Source organism: Bison bison, unplaced genomic scaffold (genome assembly GCF_000754665.1).
Source record: "Bison bison bison isolate TAMUID 2011002044 unplaced genomic scaffold, Bison_UMD1.0 scf7180017864471, whole genome shotgun sequence".
Classification (NCBI taxonomy): domain Eukaryota; kingdom Metazoa; phylum Chordata; class Mammalia; order Artiodactyla; family Bovidae; genus Bison; species Bison bison.
In genome coordinates this window covers 26,325,196-26,343,750 of record NW_011495032.1, presented here as the reverse complement: position 1 = coordinate 26,343,750, position 18,555 = coordinate 26,325,196, and positions in this window count along the sequence as shown.

The window sequence follows — 18,555 nt, the reverse complement described above, 5'->3', positions numbered from 1 at the left end:
AGACCTCATGCAAAGAGTTGACTCATTGGAAAAGACTCTGATGCTGGGAGGGATTGGGGGCAGGAAGAGAAGGGGACGACAGAGGATGAGATGGCTGGATGGCATCACCGACTCGATGGACGTGAGTTTGGGTGAACTCTAGGAGCTGGTGATGGACAGGGAGGCCTGTCGTGCTGTGATTCATGGGGTCGCAAAGAGTCGGACACGACTGAGCGACTGAACTGAACTGAACTGAAACCTTGTTTTGCAGAATATAGCAGAGTCTGTGCTAAGTTGCTTCAGTTGTGTCCGACTCTTTGTGTCCCTATGGACTGTAACCTGTCAGGATCCCCGGTCCATGGGATTCTCCAGGCAAGATTACTGGAGTGGGTTGCCATGCTCTTCTCCAGGGGATCTTCCCAACCCAGGGATCAAACTCACATCTTTTATGTCTCCTGCATTGGCAGGTGGGTTCTTTATCACTAGTTCCACCTGGGAAGCCCCAGCAGAGTCTGTAGAGAAAAGGGATTCTGAATCTATGGCCTCAGATGAAGGCAAGAAAGCTGAAGAGCCTTCCCATAGTGTCTCTCTGTGCAAGGAGATAGAGTAGACAACAGTAATAATAATATAAAGAGTTATGTTTATATGTATATAAATGTTTATATGAAATGTGACATGTGCTCTGTCATGTTCAGCTCTTTGTGACCCAAGGACTATAGCCTGCCAGGCTCCTCTGTCCATGGGATTTTCCAGGCAAGAATTCTGTAACGGATTGCCTTTACCTCCTCCAGAGGCCTCTCCGACCCACGGATCAAACCTGCATCTCTCTAGTCTCCTGCATTGTAGGTAGACTCTTTACCTGCTGAGTCATCCAGGAAGCCCCTTTGTATGAAACAATGCATGTTAATGCAAAACATATAAAATTAAATGTAAAATATGTATTTAATATGTATAAAATATGTAAATACAGCTAATATTATGTTTTTTCACATTGATTTATGTGGATTATTTGCTATATATTTATATAATGTTTTACACATGTATTAATTCATTTAATCCTCTTAACCATCCGATTAGATGGGGACTACTATTTGGAGAAGGAAATGGCAATCCACTCCAGTACTATTGCCTGGAAAATCCCATGGACAGAGGACCCTGGTAGGCTACAGTCCATGGGGTCACAAACAGTCGGACACGACTGAGCGACTTCACATTCACATTCACATTCACACTAATCCTCCCATTGTACAGATGAAGAAAACTGAGGCACAGAGTGGTAAAATACGTGGCCCAAGTCATTTAGTTAGTAAGTGGCAGTGCTAGGATTTGGAGCTTGTGGCTCCAGAATTCTCACTCTTAACCATGAAGGTGAACCCAGTCATGCCAAGGCCTGCCAAGCTTAACACTCAGAGGTCTGAACCAGCTTCCAGAACGCTGGATTCAGGCTGGGTTTCTAGGGAGTAACAGGGCAGGATCAACCCTCAGTCTACAGAGTTGACACCCAAGTGAGGTGCTGGAATCCGCTGGGCAGGGCAACAAAGGGGTCAATCCAAATGTCCAGGCTCTGAAGCAGAATCCAGGATAGACTATAAGAAAGCAATTAAGGATACTGGACCAGAGTCAAGGGGTTCTAAAGGTAAGGTAGGAGGCTGTTCCTATAGTGATTTCCAAGCTGCTGAGGCTTCCCAGATACATTTTTCAGGGCCCCTGAGCCTCCATGGTGGGTATGAAAGATGCTATTCGAAGCTGATTAGCACCAACGGGGCCACAGGTATCTTGGGAATCTGCTACCCCTGTTTCCTTCCTTTCCCTTCTCTCTATCCCAGACAGCATTGCGGGCAGATTCTTCACTGTCTGAGCCACAGAGCAAGACCACAACTAAGTTAGAAAAAGTCAGTTATTCTTCCCTGCTGTCTCTGAGGGCAAGGACTCCAGTACAATGTCAGTGGGACTCTTGATGCTGTCAAGGACAGAGAGAAAGGAAAGGAAGGAGATACGGTTTACTGGGGCTTCGCAGGTAGCACAGTGGTAAAGAATCCTCCTGTCAAGGCAGAGGACACAAAAGACACAGGTTTGATTCCTGGGTTGGGACGATCCCCTGGGAAACGGAATGGCAACCCACTCCAGTAATCTTCCCTGGAGGATTCCATGGACGGAGAAGCTTGGCAGGCTATAGTCCATGGGGTCGCACAGAGTTGGATTGCTGCTGCTACTGCTGCTAAGTCGCTTCAGTCGTGTCCGACTCTGTGCGACCCCATAGACGGCAGCCCACCAGGCTCCGCCATCCCTGGGATTCTCCAAGCAAGAACACTGGAGTGGGCTGCCATTTCCTTCTCCAATACATGAAAGTGAAAAGTGAAGTCGCTCAGTCGTGTCCGACTCTTAGCGACCCCGTGGACTGCAGCCCAACAGGCTCCTCTGTCCATGGGATTTTCCAGGCAAGAGTACTGGAGTGGGGTGCCATCGTCTTCTCCGACAGAGTTGGATAGGACTGAGCAACTAACACTTTCACTTTCTTTTCCAACCTAGTTGTGGCCTTGCTCTGGAACTAAGAATGGAGAGACTTTACTTCATTTGATAAAAGCTGCTACAAATTCGAGAGTTCAGATGCAGTTGCACAGAGGAAAATGGGGGTGGGGGATCTAATAATGAACATTTATTGAGTAGCTGGGGATTCCCAGGTGGCTCAATTCCCAGGTGGTAAAGAATCTGTCTGCCAATACAGGAGATGTAGGAGACATGAGTTCGATCCCTAGGTTGGGAAGATCCCCTGGAGAAGCAAATGGCATCCCACTCCAGTATTCTTGCCTGGAGAATCTCCTGGACAGAGGAGGCTGGCAGGCTACAGTCCATGGGGTCACAAAGAGTCGGACATGATTGAACATGTGCACAAACAGTAAGTATTCAGTTCATTGGGTTCAAAAGGTTCATTGGGTTTTTGCATAAAATCTTATGGGAAACCCCCAAATGAATCTTTTAGCCAATCCAATGCTATGTACCAGACACTGTGTGCCACATGAATTATCTCACAACTATTCTCTAAAGTATATCTCATTATTATGCCCATTTCCCAGATGAAGAAACTGAGATTTAGAAAGATTAAATAAGTAGTCCAGGATCACACAGCTGATAAGTAATAGAGTCAGGTCAAACACAGACAACAAAATCCTGAATTCTATACTCTTAATTACCACAATAGGCTCACATGCTGGTCTTCATTTATCTGGCCAGAAATTACTGGTAACATGAATTTTTGGCTTCAGATTTTGGTGGAAGACACACACTTAGGTCCTTGATGAAGTTCCCAAATATCTGAATGCAAAAGAGATTTTCTATAAAAATTGAGATGCAATGTTTCTATCTCAAGGGGAGAAAAGTTACCCAAACTATGGTTGGGTTCTGCTTTAATTCAACTGAATATGCATATTTTCATTTGATAGGAATCTGTTTGCTTTTTCCCAACCAAATGACTTCTCTGTTTTAAGATTCTTGATTGAAACTGAGCTTGAAGCAAAGCAGGCGTGGCATCAACGATGTAGACGGTACTCATATCAAAGGCCCCTCTGAGGGATCTTTCCCTCACCTCCTCATCTCAAAAATCTCAGTTCAGAAAATAATTACTTGTGGTTTTAATTATTCAGAACTACTTTTCAAGTGCCTGGAAAACAAACTGGGCAGAAATTTCCATTCACCCCACAGGAAGAACTCTTTGTTTGCTTTTACTTTTTTCACTTTTTCATTCCATGACTTAAGAGGGTTTTGATTTGTGTGTGCAGATGCCTAGCATGCGGGTGGGAATGGAAAGTCTGTTACATTAAAGGTACCGTGTTTATTATTACTTGCTTTGCGAGCACTGGGGTTGGGGAGACTATGTGCTTGCTTGTTTGAAGTTCTGCAGGTGAATACCTTTCTTTTGCTTTGCTTGAAACTTATTGAAAGCAACAATCACAGGTGTAAGACAGCCCACACACCAAGGCCAGTGAATCTGAACAGTGGGGCTGAAAAGGACCCCCAAAGTATCTCTGCTTCATTTGAACTTGGCTTGCTCATCTGAAACAGAAAAGCACTGGAAGAGAAGCATTCTTCCTAATCGAAATTATTTCTCCTCCTGTGTCTCCAGTTGTTGGGCAACGCCGTCATACAGTCAGCTGGGAACCTGCATGTCAGCCCTCTCTGCTCCACTATTTCACCAACAAGCCCAGTTATTCTACTTTCTTGCTCTCTTCCACATTGTTTTTCTTCCTCGCTTGTCTCCAGCATCTCTCTCTGGATCTTTCTGTCCCACTCTTGCCTGGTTTCAATCTGTCTCCACACTATACCCAGAGTAAGCCATCTTTGTAAAATGTAAATCTGATACAGCTGCTTCCCTGATTCTCACTCCCCCCTAGCCTCCTGCCAGCCTTAGATAAGGCCCAGGCTCCTTACAATACCCTTTACAACAGGCTTCCAGTGCAGTGCCATCTCTTGCCACGTGTCTTCTTTCTTCCTCCTGCACTCAGTGCTTCAGCCACACTGAATGACATATCATTCTCCAAGTTCCCCAGCAAACTCTTCCTCCAACCACCAGGAGCCTCTTCTTGTCCCCACTTCCTTCGTTCCCACCCCAGCCTCCCTTCTTCTGCCAAAATCCTACCAAACTTCAAGTCTTTGCTTACATGTCCATCAATTTATCGAAGAAGCCTTTCCTGACCCATTTACTCCATAGTTAGAGTCCATTGGGTGGCTTTTCTGCATCTGCCTAAATTCCCTCTGTATCCCTCATCCCAAGACTCATTACACTAGTGCAGTGGCCTGTTTGCTTCCCTGCTGGACTGTGAGCAGCATCAGAGCAAGGACTGAGATATATTGTCTTCAGCCATATCCTCATGGTCTCACACAGTGCCTGGAGCTGACTAGATGCTCCATAACTATTTATTGAATGAGTGAGAGTTTGAAGAATCCTCGACTTTTGAAGAAACTATATTACCTCAGGAACCGTCAGCAATATTGCTCTTAGAATGATTATCTGAGAGCAGAAAGTTAGCAAGATGTGTTTGTATTTCACATTGAAATTAACTCAGTAATATAATAATCATCTTGATTTATCTCTTTTAACTGATCATTTGTCCATCCCTAATCATTTAACAAATAAACATTCCATTTTAATAGCAAAATAATAGCTTCTCATTTAAAAGTTACTAATTCATCCCTAAAGCCCTGAAAACTAAAAGTATATTTCAGTTAATGGCGAAAAAAATCAGTGTAAGATGTGACTGTGAAAGTGAAAGTCACTCAGCCATATCCAACTCTTTGCACCCCATGGATTATACAGTCCATGGAATTCTCCAGGCCAGAATACTGGATTGGGTAGCCTTTCCCTTCTCCAGGGTATTTTCCCAACCCAGGGATTGAACCCAGGTCTCCCCCATTGCAGGCGGATTCTTTACCAGCTGAGCCTCAAGGCAAGCCCAAGATGTGACTATAATGTGATATAATCAATATTTTTGACAACAAAATAAAACCCCACTTAGTCACTTTGGCCTCCATTCTGATAATGGTGCCATTGTCCCAAACATCACAAAGCACTTCTCTAGATCCCAATTCCTCCAGAATCTCCAAGCTTATATTTCTCTCAGTCCCACCTTTCACTCTTGGGTGGCCTTCTATAGCTCCTTCCCTTCTGTTTATAAGTGTGCTAGAATCGCTTCAACCATTAACATATATGTGCACATTTCTTCTGACCATACAGCCCCAGCCATTGACTTCTCTCTCTTCTTTCTTAGTAAAAAGACCTCACTCAGACTCACTCAGTCCCTGTCCTTCACTAATTCCTAGATGTTCCTCAATCCACTGTTTGTTGGTTTCTGTCTCTATCATGTCATTGGAACTGCTCTCCCTAAGCCTACCCCTGACCTCCACATTGCCAGCTCCAAAGAGCACTCTCCCTCCTTCCTTTCCTTGACCTCTCTGAATCATTTGATGCCATGCTTACTTTGTGTTGATGTTACACTTACTTTATGTTGAAAACGGTACCATCTGGTCCTGATGGAATTATCAGAACTAAAAATATTCTGATATATTCTGTGTTGAATAAGGTCTAACTCTCAGAAGGAAACTTTAACCTTCCTAATTTCAAACAGGTCATCACAGCCTACCTGTGGTCTGCCTCAAAGTGATTGGTCAGATCATTGCTCCTTACTTTTTAACTTCCATCTCTCAGACCCTTTTTTCCTGTGCCAGTCCTTCTAATTCCTCTCTCCTCCTCAATGTTGATGTTGATGTTGACAGTCCCCAGAATTTGAGCTTCATCCTCTGCTGTCTTCATTCGAAATACTCCACCTAAGTGATCAAGCAGATAATGTCACTGTTATTTTAAAAATTAAATGGGCTAACATACCAGCACCATTTTTCTTGTGTGACTTTTTTTCTTTGAGTGGCTTGACACAATAGAAACTTATTGGCTCCCAGTTACAGAGGCTAAGAGTCTAAAATCATGGTGTCAGCAAGGCCATGCTCCCTCTGAGGCTCTGAGTAGAACCTTTCTTTGCCTCTTCCTGGCTTCTGGCAGTTGCCTGTATCCTTGGTGTTCTTGACTCACAGTTCCATCACTCCTGTCTCTGCCCCTTGTCCTCACATGGCTAGCATTGTTGAAAGGAGTACATAGTCTTTCCTGAAAGACTGAAATTCAAAAGATTTGCAAGCTCCTGTGTATACAAGGAGGCCGGCAGATAAAAGAAATGAATGAAGTGGGCCTGGTAGAAGGCAATAGGGAGTGATGGAAACTGGGCCACACAGGAGAGGACGTGGGAGAAGCAGCCAATCAGATCCATTGCCACAAGGAAATACAACTCCAGTAGCCATAGCTTCTGCTTTTTTCCAAATATGTGTATGGAACTCCAGTCTTCGTAGGAAACGTCCCAATTTTAAAATTTTGCAACTTATTCAAAAAATTTAAAATCCATTATGAGTGAGCACTCTGGGGGCGGGGTGAGGGGGCAAACAATACATATCTGAAGATCCACTTTGGTTTAACTCCTCCTCTAAAGGATAACACTCAGTTCACACTATAAACCCAGGCATACCAAGTCAGAAGACTTGTTCTAGACCTGGATGTGTCACTCAATAACTGTGTGGCCCTGAGCAACAGGCCTAATCTTTTTGAACACAAGTTTACTAATTTATAACCTCAGAGGATTCTTATGAGAAAAAGATAATGGATATAAACGCTCTTAAGAACTGTTACATGATACCAAAAAATCTAGTTACTATAATTTTTAAATTGCATAACTTTTTCATAAGTGTTAGATATTTTTTAAATATATCATATTTTGACTCATCTTGAATTCTTATACATAGGATCTGGATTGTTGACCCTCTTTCAAAAAAATAAGACCTTCTTTGAATGGCTAACTCAGAGTAAGATTTTAATAACCTCTTCCCAGTAATTGATATATTTTTAGAATATTAAAAGCTTATGAAACTCATTCCATTTCAAAACTGTTCTTTTTTCTTTGTAAGCACCTTGAGAGCTTTCTTTGTAAGCACCAGGTCTTCCCTGGAGGCTCACCTGGTAAAGAATCCACCTGCAATGCAGGAGACCTGACTCCGATCCCTGGGTTGAGAAAATAACCTGGAGAAGGGAAAGGCTACAATTCCAGTATTCTGGCCTGGAGAATTTCATGGACTGTATAGTCCATGGGGTCACAAGGAGTCCGACTCAACTGAGTGACTTTCACTTTCACTTAAGGGCAAAGGTCACCTCTTCTCCAGTTTCTATTTAAAACCTAAATACCCTTCACCCAAGGGGCTCAGCTAAGCCAGAATACAACAGTGGAGCTTGATATTAATGGACACTACAAAGAAGTCAAATTACATTAGTTTTCCTTGGTTGGGCTTTGTGTGAATGGATGACACCTACTGGTATAAACTGAAAATTTGCTTTTTCTTTTTAAGAACTAAAATAAATGTTCACCATTTAAGCCAAAATGAAGAAAAGAAATGAAAAGAAAACTATATCCATTAGAGTTCAACACTTTCAAAATGTAATTACCAGAAGTACAAGTCAAGGATTCCATAGAATCATGAGAAAATGTTTTTAGAGTAAGTGAAAAAAGCAAGATATATGTATTATAGGAGTACAAAGTTAATGTTTATTTTTATATAAAAATTTACAAAGAAAAAAATAGAAAGTATACATTAAAAGTTGAAAGGATAGGCGCTAGAATGTTAATTTGCTTGTATTACAAATGATTAGTTTTCCTTTGTGTTTTTCTGCACTTTTGCAAATTTCTCCTATGACCATATATCATTCACATAACAGAAATAAACAAGCACAGTGTGTGTGTATATATGTGTGTGTATGTGTATAATTGTTTCTTTCCTAAAAGTTTTATGAAATTACTTCATGTATGAGAAAACAAAATGCCTAAGACAAAAAGGATGAAAGTGATTAAAAAGCTTAATAAAAAGCTGTAAATTTTGGCCAGGCAAGGCCTCTAATTTGTTTCTTTTTTTAAAATATCCCAAGTGATTTTCCAAGTGAAGCTGAGGGTCATTGTCAAATTTTTACAAGTTCTCCCTGTCTAACCTCCCCACCTCTCAAATTCCTTTGGAATTTTGACTTCATACAGGATTGGGTATTCAGACTTCTGTGTTCCTCATTCTGAGCTTGGGAGCATCCTATAGCCTAGCAACTCAAAGCTTTCATAAACCATTTTATTTTAAAAGTCAAAAGAAAGTTTGACAGATATAAAACTAATCCCAAATTTCTTATCAATATTCATCTTTATTTCTTAATTTACTGTTTCATGTTTTGAGTTAACCTCGGTGACTATAAGAAATTAATTTGTGACAAGAGTTTTCCCCATTCTTAAGAGCTGAACTACTTGAGAAGGGGGCAAAGATATTGCAAAGGCTAATTGGGTCAACAGAAAATTAAAAGAGCAACAATAACTAAGATAGGCAAATGAGTAGCTGTTTTGGACTCAGGATAAATCAAGAAAAATCAGAGATGGCAAAAAACATTTGATGGATAAGATGAAGTGAATACCTTGATGATTAAAGTAGGTAAAGGAGATAAGAGACAGAAAATATGTTAATTCACATTTGTATGGTACAGTTTGCATGCAAGGTAAGTCACTTCACTTGTATCTGACTCTCTGCGACCCTATGGACTGCAGCCCGCCAGCCTCCTCTGTCCATGAGATTCTCCAGGCAAGAATACTAGAGTGGGTTGCCATGACCTCATCCAGGGGATCTTACCAACCCAGGGATTGAACCTGTGTCTCTTATGTCTACTGCATTGGCAGGCGAGTTCTTTACCACTAGTGCCACCTGGGAAGCCCAATATTGATACCTACACACGCTTTATATGTTAAAAACCAACGACTTGCTGAGAATAGTTGTTATCATTCCCGTGTTGTAGGGATGGAAACCTGAGTCTCAGAAAATTAAATGCTTTGTCCAAATTCTCTAAGCCAGAGTCAAAACCCAACTCATATAATTAATCATATAATTAGATTAGTGTTCTTGTGTTTAGAAAGAAAGAGAGAAACAAAAGTATAGGCCTTACAGAAGATTATTCTGGAATCTTCATTCTATTTCAGTCTCTCAGACTTTATGTTTTCTGATGCCTAAGGAATGCAGTTATAAATAATCTTGGTCTCAGCCTCATCTCACAAGAGTTAGTCACTCAGTCGTGTCTGACTCTTTGTGACCCCAGGGCTGTAGCCTGCCAGACTCCTCTGTCCATGGAATTCTCCAGGCCAGAATACTGGAGTGGGGAGTCATTCCCTTCTCAGAGGATCTTCCTGACCCAGGGATCAAATCCAGGTCTCCTGCATTGCAGGCAGATTCTTTACTGTCTGAGCCACCAGACCCCCACAAAACCACTGGTTATTTGCCAGGTTATAGATTCACTGGCACGTCCAGACGTATTTGATATTAGCTTCTCATAAGCAATTTGATGTAAAAATAAAAGCAAAGTTTTGATGGGTGGTTGTAAAGCCATAAAAATTAATTTTACATTTTATTATCAAAACTCCCAACTTAAATGATTAGAATTGTGTCATGACAGTTACACTAGGTTTATTATCCAGACGCTGTGAACCTAGCCTGAACCCTCCCTCAGCCAGAAGATGAGCAGTTTCCTCAAATGGCACACTGAATCAAAATCTTCAGGAAGCAGGGGTGAGGACTATGAGGAAGTTGTCAGAGTGATACTAAAGTTCATCCAAAAGAAGAAATGTTTTTAGACTAGACCTGCCATATATTAAAACATACTATTAAGTTATAACAATTAGATCATTTTATACTGGCACAGGTACAAAGGTAGACAATTCAATGGAAAAGAGTACATATCCAGAACTAGGCACTTGTGAATATAAAAATTTAATACATATTTTAAAGCAGAAAAAAGTGCTGAATGAAGAGATAAACAGATTGTAAATAATTCATAAAAGTTCTATTTTTATTCTTTAAAAAACATTAACTTGAGCAAGACTATCTTAGCATGAGGAAAAGAAAACATATGTACACAATGTTAGAAGAAAAGACAGATACAGATGAGATTTTTTTTTTTAATTTTAAAGAAAATTCATCTAAGACATGTACCTTTTTAAAATATGGTTCAAATGGCCAGTTTTCTGGGATTCAGGAAATTGGAACAAATAGAAAACTGAATAGACTTATAACCTTGGAAGAAAATGAAAATGCAACCAGGGGACTAGCCTGTACAAAAGGGCTGAACCCCATCTGTTGTACAAGCAAGCTGTTCAATGACTTTAAAAAGTAGATAACGCTCAAGCTCTGGACCACTTGAGATACAGACTGAAGATTTTCAGTTTATTTTGTGAAACTGAGAGAATGCTGGTAACAAAATCAACTCAAGCAAGGTCCACAGACCAAATCTCATTTATGAGTATTGATACAAATGCTCCAAGCTAAGTACTAAAGAAATCTAACCCAGTGGTTTATTAAAGGAATAACTCACCAATTGGGATTTACTCCCTAAATGCAAGAATTTCTTAATATTAAGAAATCTAAATCTCATTAACTAAAAGGGGGACATATACAATCATCCCAATAGATGCTGAAAAGAACTTCAATGGATTCATGTTTTTAAAAAGAAAAATTTGAGGAAAAAAAAAAAGAAAAATCTGTTACTAAAGCAAAACTAGAAGGATGCTTCTTAGCCAGATGAAAAGTTTCTGCCTCATATCACTAGACATTATCATCTTAGTTACAAAAAAGCTGAAGGAATCCCCTAAAGTTTGGAGGAAAACAATATGCCCATGGGCTTTCAATATTCAGTAAGACATTTGAAAGAAACAAGTGCTATATATTTTTTAAAAGAAGAGAAACAATCATCAGATATATGTTCCAATATAACTGATTACTAAGAAAATCCAAGAGAATAAACTATAAAGGTGTTTTGATTAATAAGAAAGTTTAGTAAGGCAGCCAAGAACAAAATGAACATAAGAAAAACATACAGCTTTCTACATGTTATGAGAAAAAAATGAATGTTTGAAAACTTCAAGGGAAAAATAACAATAAATACATACGGTCTATATCAAGAAAGCTATGAAACTTACTAAAACATAACAAAACATTTGAATAAATGGAACAGCACACAATCCTTCTGACTGGGAAGACTCAATGTGATAAAAATAGGAATTCCCTCCGAATTAATTTATTGTTGTTGTTCAGTCACTAAGTTGTGTCCAGTTCTTTGTGACCCCATGGACTACAGCACACCAGGCTTCCCTGTCCTTTGCTATCTCCCAGAGTTTGCTCAAACTCATGTCCACTCAGTTGGTGATGCCATCCAACTATCTCATCCTCTGTCATCCCCTTCTCCTCCTGCCTTCAATCTTTCCCAGCATCAGGGTCTTTTCCAATTTGTCGGTTCTTTTACTAGTAAGCAAAGAAAAACAAGATACATGAAACCATGACATACTCTTTTGTTCTACCCAGTAGTACAAAATACTTTCAAAAAGTATTTAAATAATTTTTAAAAGATATTAATAATATGTTGAAGGTATTAAATAAAATCTAATGTTCAGTTTTGGTAAGAAAATGGGCACTTTTTCCACAGCTGGTGGAAGTGAGCATTGACACAACCTTCTGAAGGGCAATTTGATCATAAAAATCAGGTCTTAAAGTGCATCACACAATCCCATGCTCAACCAGCATCTTTCCAGGAAGCCTCCTCTTCCATTGTATGAGACCTTTCCCAACAGGTCAGGACCCTCAGTGAAGCTACAGTGGACTCCAGATCCAAATACAGATGTGCATCTACATTATAAATTATGTTTTCATAGCCATGTATCAATATAGTCAGCCAAATGATTGGATGAATTTTATTCTTTAATTATTTAGTGTTGGGTGGAAAAATCCTGAACAATAATGTGGCACAATATATACCTACTTCATCTTTGAAAATCTGCTCTGGAAATAGCCTTGGAAACACATTTATGGCCTGAAAGAAAATAATAGCAAAACGAATAGAAAATGTAACAGGAACTATTCTGTGTATCCTTCCCAGACTGAGTGAATGAGGCTCTGGAATACAGTTAATGTAGCTTAAAGATTTATAGGAAACAAGAGCAATTTCTAAGCACACTGTATCTTTCATCACTCCAGTAGCCTTGTTGATATTCTTTTAAAAAAAAAAAACCTAAAAATTATTTGTTACATATTTCTCTGGATGGCCCATAACTGAATTTTGCATTATTTTAGCAAATAAGTGATATTCTTTATAACTGATAGGTGACATCTATTCTCAAGAAAAAAGAGCCAGCTCGCAGCCTGTAAAGTATCTTATTTTTCTGCTAATAAACGTATTTTCAATGATGCTAATCTACCCATGCCTGCAGTGCAACGTGGAATTGAATCCATGCCACTTGATGATAAACAAGATGTGTAGAACTCAACATAAACAAATATGTTTGCCAGAAATTTCCATCATAAGTGACAGAAACTCAAACTGACTTAAGAAAAGGAATTGTGGCTTATGTGAAAATTATAAGCCATAATGAAACTAAAACTAAGTTCAAGGGAACTTTAGGTACAGCTAGATCCAAGAATCTATCTTTATTTGTATCCCCTTTCTGCTGTTTCCTGTGTTGGCTTCACTATGAAGCAGTTATTCCAAGGAACACTGAGCTTACAAACCTGTGTTTGTAAACCTTGCAAACCTGACAGCGTATAAAGGCTATATTGTACTAGCAGAAGCCCTACATCTTATGCATGAGGCTGTTATGGAACACAAGAATGTTTTTGACATAATCCCTTTAGCAAAGGAGATGCAGAGCTCTGTTTGGCTAAGCTTAGTCATGTGCCTATTCCTGGAGCCCAGGGACAAGGTCAGCCCCATCCCCACCACTTAAACCAAGAGTTAGGGAAAAATAGCCCCTGGAGAAGGCAATGGCACCCCACTCCAGTACTCTTGCCAGGAAAAATCCATGGACGGAGGAGCCTGGTAGGCTGCACAGTCCATGGGGTCGCGAAGAGTCAGGCACGACTGAGCGACTTCACTTTCACTTTTCACTTTCATGCATTGGAGAAGGAAATGGCAACCCACTCCAGTGTTCTTGCCTGGAGAATCCCAGGGACAGAGAAGCCTAGTGGGCTGCTGTCTATGGGGCTGCACAGAGTCGGACACACTGAAGTGACTTAGCAGCAGCAGCAGCCCCTAAAGGCTCATCACAAGCGCTTCCCTTGTGGCTCAGCTGGTATAGAATCCGCCTGCAATGCAGGAGACCTGGGTTTGATCCCTGGGTTGGGAAGATGCCCTGGAGAAGGGATAGGCTACCCACTCCAGTATTCTGGCCTGGAGAATTCCATGGACTCTATAGTCCATGGGGTTGCAGAGTTAGACACGACTGACTTTCACTTTCACTTTCAAAGGCAAATCAAGGTACTGTTAGCAGGAAAGAGGAAAAGGAATGTAGGTCAGACAAAAACAGCTGAAGTCTGCACAGACACAAACAGGAACATTCTTTCTACATCTTGATGCTGGAAATAAAGTAAATGCCCAAGACACAGTATGAAAACTCACTGTGGTAGGATATATGACAAAACTTTTAGACTAAATAATTGACAGTGATTAAGAGAAGCTTTTTCTTAAGTCATTTCATCAGTCAAAATAGAGAAGGAGAAAAATGGGGGTGTAGGATTAGCACTCATCCTTTGACTGTTCCGAGGCCTTGAATAGTTTGCCTCATGTGTGTGTGTGCTCAACCACTTCAGTCATGTCCGACTCTTTGCAACTCTGTGGACTATAGCCCATCAGGCTCTTTGTCCATGGGATTCTCCAGGCAAGAACACTGGAGTGGGTTGCCGTGCCCTCTTCCGGGGATCTTCCCAACCTAGGGATTGAACCCATGTCTCCTGCATTGCAAGTGGATTCTTTACCACTGAACCACCAGGAAAGTCCCAGTTACCTCATATGCAATAAGAAATGAAACATGTGGAGTGAGAATGACTTTTTCACCCTGCTCTGAGCTTTGGGAGGCTGACCCTACAGACCACATCAACTTCCTCAACTTCTGGCTTCCAATTGCTTGCAGCTGGGGGAAACAGGAGGGTGGGAGGAAAGTGAAGCTTAGTACTTATTCCCTAGACTACCTCCCTTCAAACCCATAGCTTCTGTCTGGGAGCCCTCCCACAGCTACCCCCGGCTACCCTAGCTCTGCTGGGTTCTGGTGAGCACTCCTTCCCCTTGACCTTCAGATCTAGAGGTGGTAATGGCTTCCTGCTGTTGCTTGCCCTGGGATATTTCTCCATCTCTAATGGTTTTCTTTAACCCTGCTTACACCTTTGCAAATAGTCTCTTTATTAAACTTTCCTCTATTACTCTTGCTTGAGTTCATTGCCTATTTCCCTTGTGTGTCTGTTGGGGGATTTGTGGGGGGTGGGGTGATGCCCCCATTGATCTGAAAACCAATCTTGTAAAGAGATGAATTTAGTAGGTGCCTTGCTACCTATTGTTATTTCAGGGGTGAGACAAGGAAAAAAAAATCTCGCACACTCACCACACACACAGCTGTTGATGTACTCATTGACGGGTGAATTTCCTTTAAGTGGAGACAAAGCCTTTCATTACACTATCTGGAGATGACATACCATGCAAATTGCTCTGAGTTAAAATTGCTTCATTATATCAGATTCTTTCTCCAGAGATAGCATAACATTAAATGAAGAGAGATAGAACAGTGAGGCAGAAAGTCTGATTAGTATAAACAAGATGATGACAACATAGTGGAGAAAGGACTCAGAAATAAAAAGACTGTGGGTATACCAAAGACAGACGTTTTCAACTTGTAATTTAGAAAGCTAGCTCTAAAGCTAAGCATCTCTTCTCTACTACCTCCCAACACCTCGGAACATGACTGTATTTGGAGACAGGGCTTTTAAAGAGGTAGTTAAGGTAAACTGAGGTCAAATGGGTGGGCCTTAATCCAGTATAACCAGCATCCTTATAAGAAGAGGAAATTAGAGCACAGAGTAAAGAACCTGTGAAGACACAGAGGAAAAAACAGCCATCTATAAGACAAGGAGAGAAACCTGGAGCAGATTCCTCCTTCATAGCCTTCAGATCAATCCAATTCTGCCAACACCTTAATCTTACACTTCTAGCCTCCAGAATTGTGAGAAATTTCTATTGCTTAAGCCACTCAATCTATGGCACTTTGTTATGGCAGCCCTAGCAAACTAACACACTCACCTCCAAGACTCCTAAAGTAAAGATTTCTAGGGAAAAAAGTCTCCTCCATCAGATCAAGAAAACCAAATCAATCCATTATGTTAATATCATGAAGCTGCAACTTATATATATATAAATCCTCAGGTGACTTAGCCATTTTCTTGCCTATCTAACCATCAGTATATGCCACCAGATCCATCATCTGGGGCAACAGAATTGTCAGTGCATTTGTTTGTCAGATGTTTTGGGGAATTAGACGATGATTGGACTACTGCCCATCCTACCAAATGTTGGGATAAACCTCCACTTCTAAGCGAGGACTTGGCATGCTAGGACTTAATGTGTTATCTCTTCTCCCACAATGATATTAGACAAAAATATTTCGGATAAAGATGTGTGGAAATTCGACTGATATGAAGAGTAAGAAATAAAAGATTAAAATAAGGTAAGAGCATTGTATTGCAGAGATCAGTTCCCTACCCAATCACTAGCTGTTGCTCCCCCAACAAAGTATATTTGTAATGCTTTTTCTAAGACTGCTGGGTCTCCTTGAGGCCATACCTTGACCTATCCCTACCCCGTTACTTTACAGGATACGCTTGCCAAGGATTAGTAATCTATTTATCAGGGCGTCCCTGGTGGCTCAGCTGGTAAAGAATTTATCTGCAATGCTGGAGACCTGGGTTCAACCCCTGGGCTGGGAAGATATCCTGGAGAAGAGAAGGGCTACCCACTTCGGTATTCTGGACTGGAGAATTCCATGGACTGTATAGTCCATGGGGTCGCAAAGAATTGGACATGACTGAGAGACTTTCACTTATTTACTTAGTTGGGTTTGGGCCACTGCCCCACATGAACAACAAAAAGTCTAAACAGCAATGGAGAGCAAAGCCGAGAAAGAGCCCCAGGCAATCACATTTTTTTTCTCTCTCTCCATAGGAATAAATACTGCCAGGATGCCCCCTGCTTCTATTGCAATTATTAAGAAGTAATAGAATTCTCTTTTGAAATGTGTGCTCAGAAACCCATCTCATTAGAAATGAATGTAGAAACATTAAGTAGGTTTGGGCCGAGGAAAAACAAACTCAAAGAAAATCAAAACCAAATTGCTGAAATGTTAGAGATCTCAGCATCAAAAATGGAATGTCATTTGTGACGGAAGCCTTAATAATGGAGTCATTTGTCCTATACCGTCTATTTAGTTTCAAGCTCCAGAGCTGTTCATTTTTATTTAATTTAGTAAGGCTTCCTCTTCTTAACAACAGTTTATATGAGTGAGTTTTTTTATTCCTTCCAAATATATAAAATTCGAATTTCTGTTGAATTCTTAAATGTGATGTTTATTATACCCCCGTGCCCAGGAATTTTTCCAGTGGAATACAACTTGATTTCAAAACAGAAAAACTGGATTTCCTTCTCAGATTCTTATTGGCTCCAAACTCTGGAGAAACAGTGCTTCATCCAGAGGGCCTAGGGCCTGGTACAGGGATGAAGAGCTGAGCTTCTGAAGCCAGGCCTTCTGCCTTTGAACTCAAGCTTCCCACCTTAGATGGGCTTCCCTGATGGCTCAGATGGTAAAACATCTTCTTGCAGTACAGGAGACTTCAGTTTGATCCCTGGGTCAGGAAGATCCCTGGAACAGAGAATGGCTACTCACTCCAGGTTTGCCATTCCCTTCTCCAGTGGACCACATTGAATGGACCATCAGAATGTGCTTCACTGGGAAAGGGAATGGCAAACCACTTCAATATTCTTGCCTTGAAAACCTCATGAACAGTATGAAAAGGCAAAATGATAGGATACTGAAAGAGGAACTCCCCAGGTCAGTAGGTGCCCAATATGCTACTAGAGATCAGTGAAGAAATAACTCCAGAAAGAATGAAGGGATGGAGCCAAAGCAAAAACAATACCCAGTTGTGGATGTGACTGGTGATAGAAGTAAGGTCTGATGCTTTAAAGAGCAATATTGCATAGGAACATGGAATGTCAGGTCCATGAATCAAGGCAAATTGGAAGTGGTCAAACAAGAGATGGCAAAAGTGAATGTCGACATTCTAGGAATCAGTGAACTAAAATGGACTGGAATGGGTGGATTTAACTCAAATGACCATTATATCTACTACTGCGGGCAGGAATCCCTCAGAAGAAATGGAATAACCATCATGGTCAACAACAGAGTCCGAAATGCAGTACTTGGATGCAATCTCAAAAATGACAGAATGATCTCTGTTCATTTCCAAGGCAAACCATTCAATATCACAGTAATCCAAGTCTACGCCCCAACCAGTAACGCTGAAGAAGCTGAAGTTGAATGGTTCTATGAAGACCTACAAGGCCTTTTAGAACTAACACCCAAAAAAGATGTCCTTTTCATTATAGGGGACTGGAATGCAAAAGTAGGAAGTCAAGAAACACCTGGAGTAACAGGCAAATTTGGCCTTGGAATATGGAATGAAGCAGGGCAAAGGCTAATAGAGCTTTGCCAAGAGAACACACTGGTCATAGCAAACACCCTCTTCCAACAACACAAGAGAAGACTCTACACATGGACATCACCAAATGGTCAAGACCAAAATCAAATTGATTAGATTTTCTGCAGTAAAAGATGGAGAAGCTCTATACAGTCAGCAAAAACAAGACCAGGAGCTGACTGTGGCTCAGATCGTGAACTCCTTATTGCCAAATACAGACTTAAATTGAAGAAAGTAGGGAAAACCACTAGACCATGCAGGTATGACCTAAATCAAATTCCTTATGATTATACAGTGGAAGTGAGAAATAGATTTAAGGGACTAGATCTGATAGATAGAGTGCCTGATAAACTATGGATGGAGGTTCGTGACACTGTAGAGGAGACAGGGATCAAGACCATCCCCATGGAAAAGAAA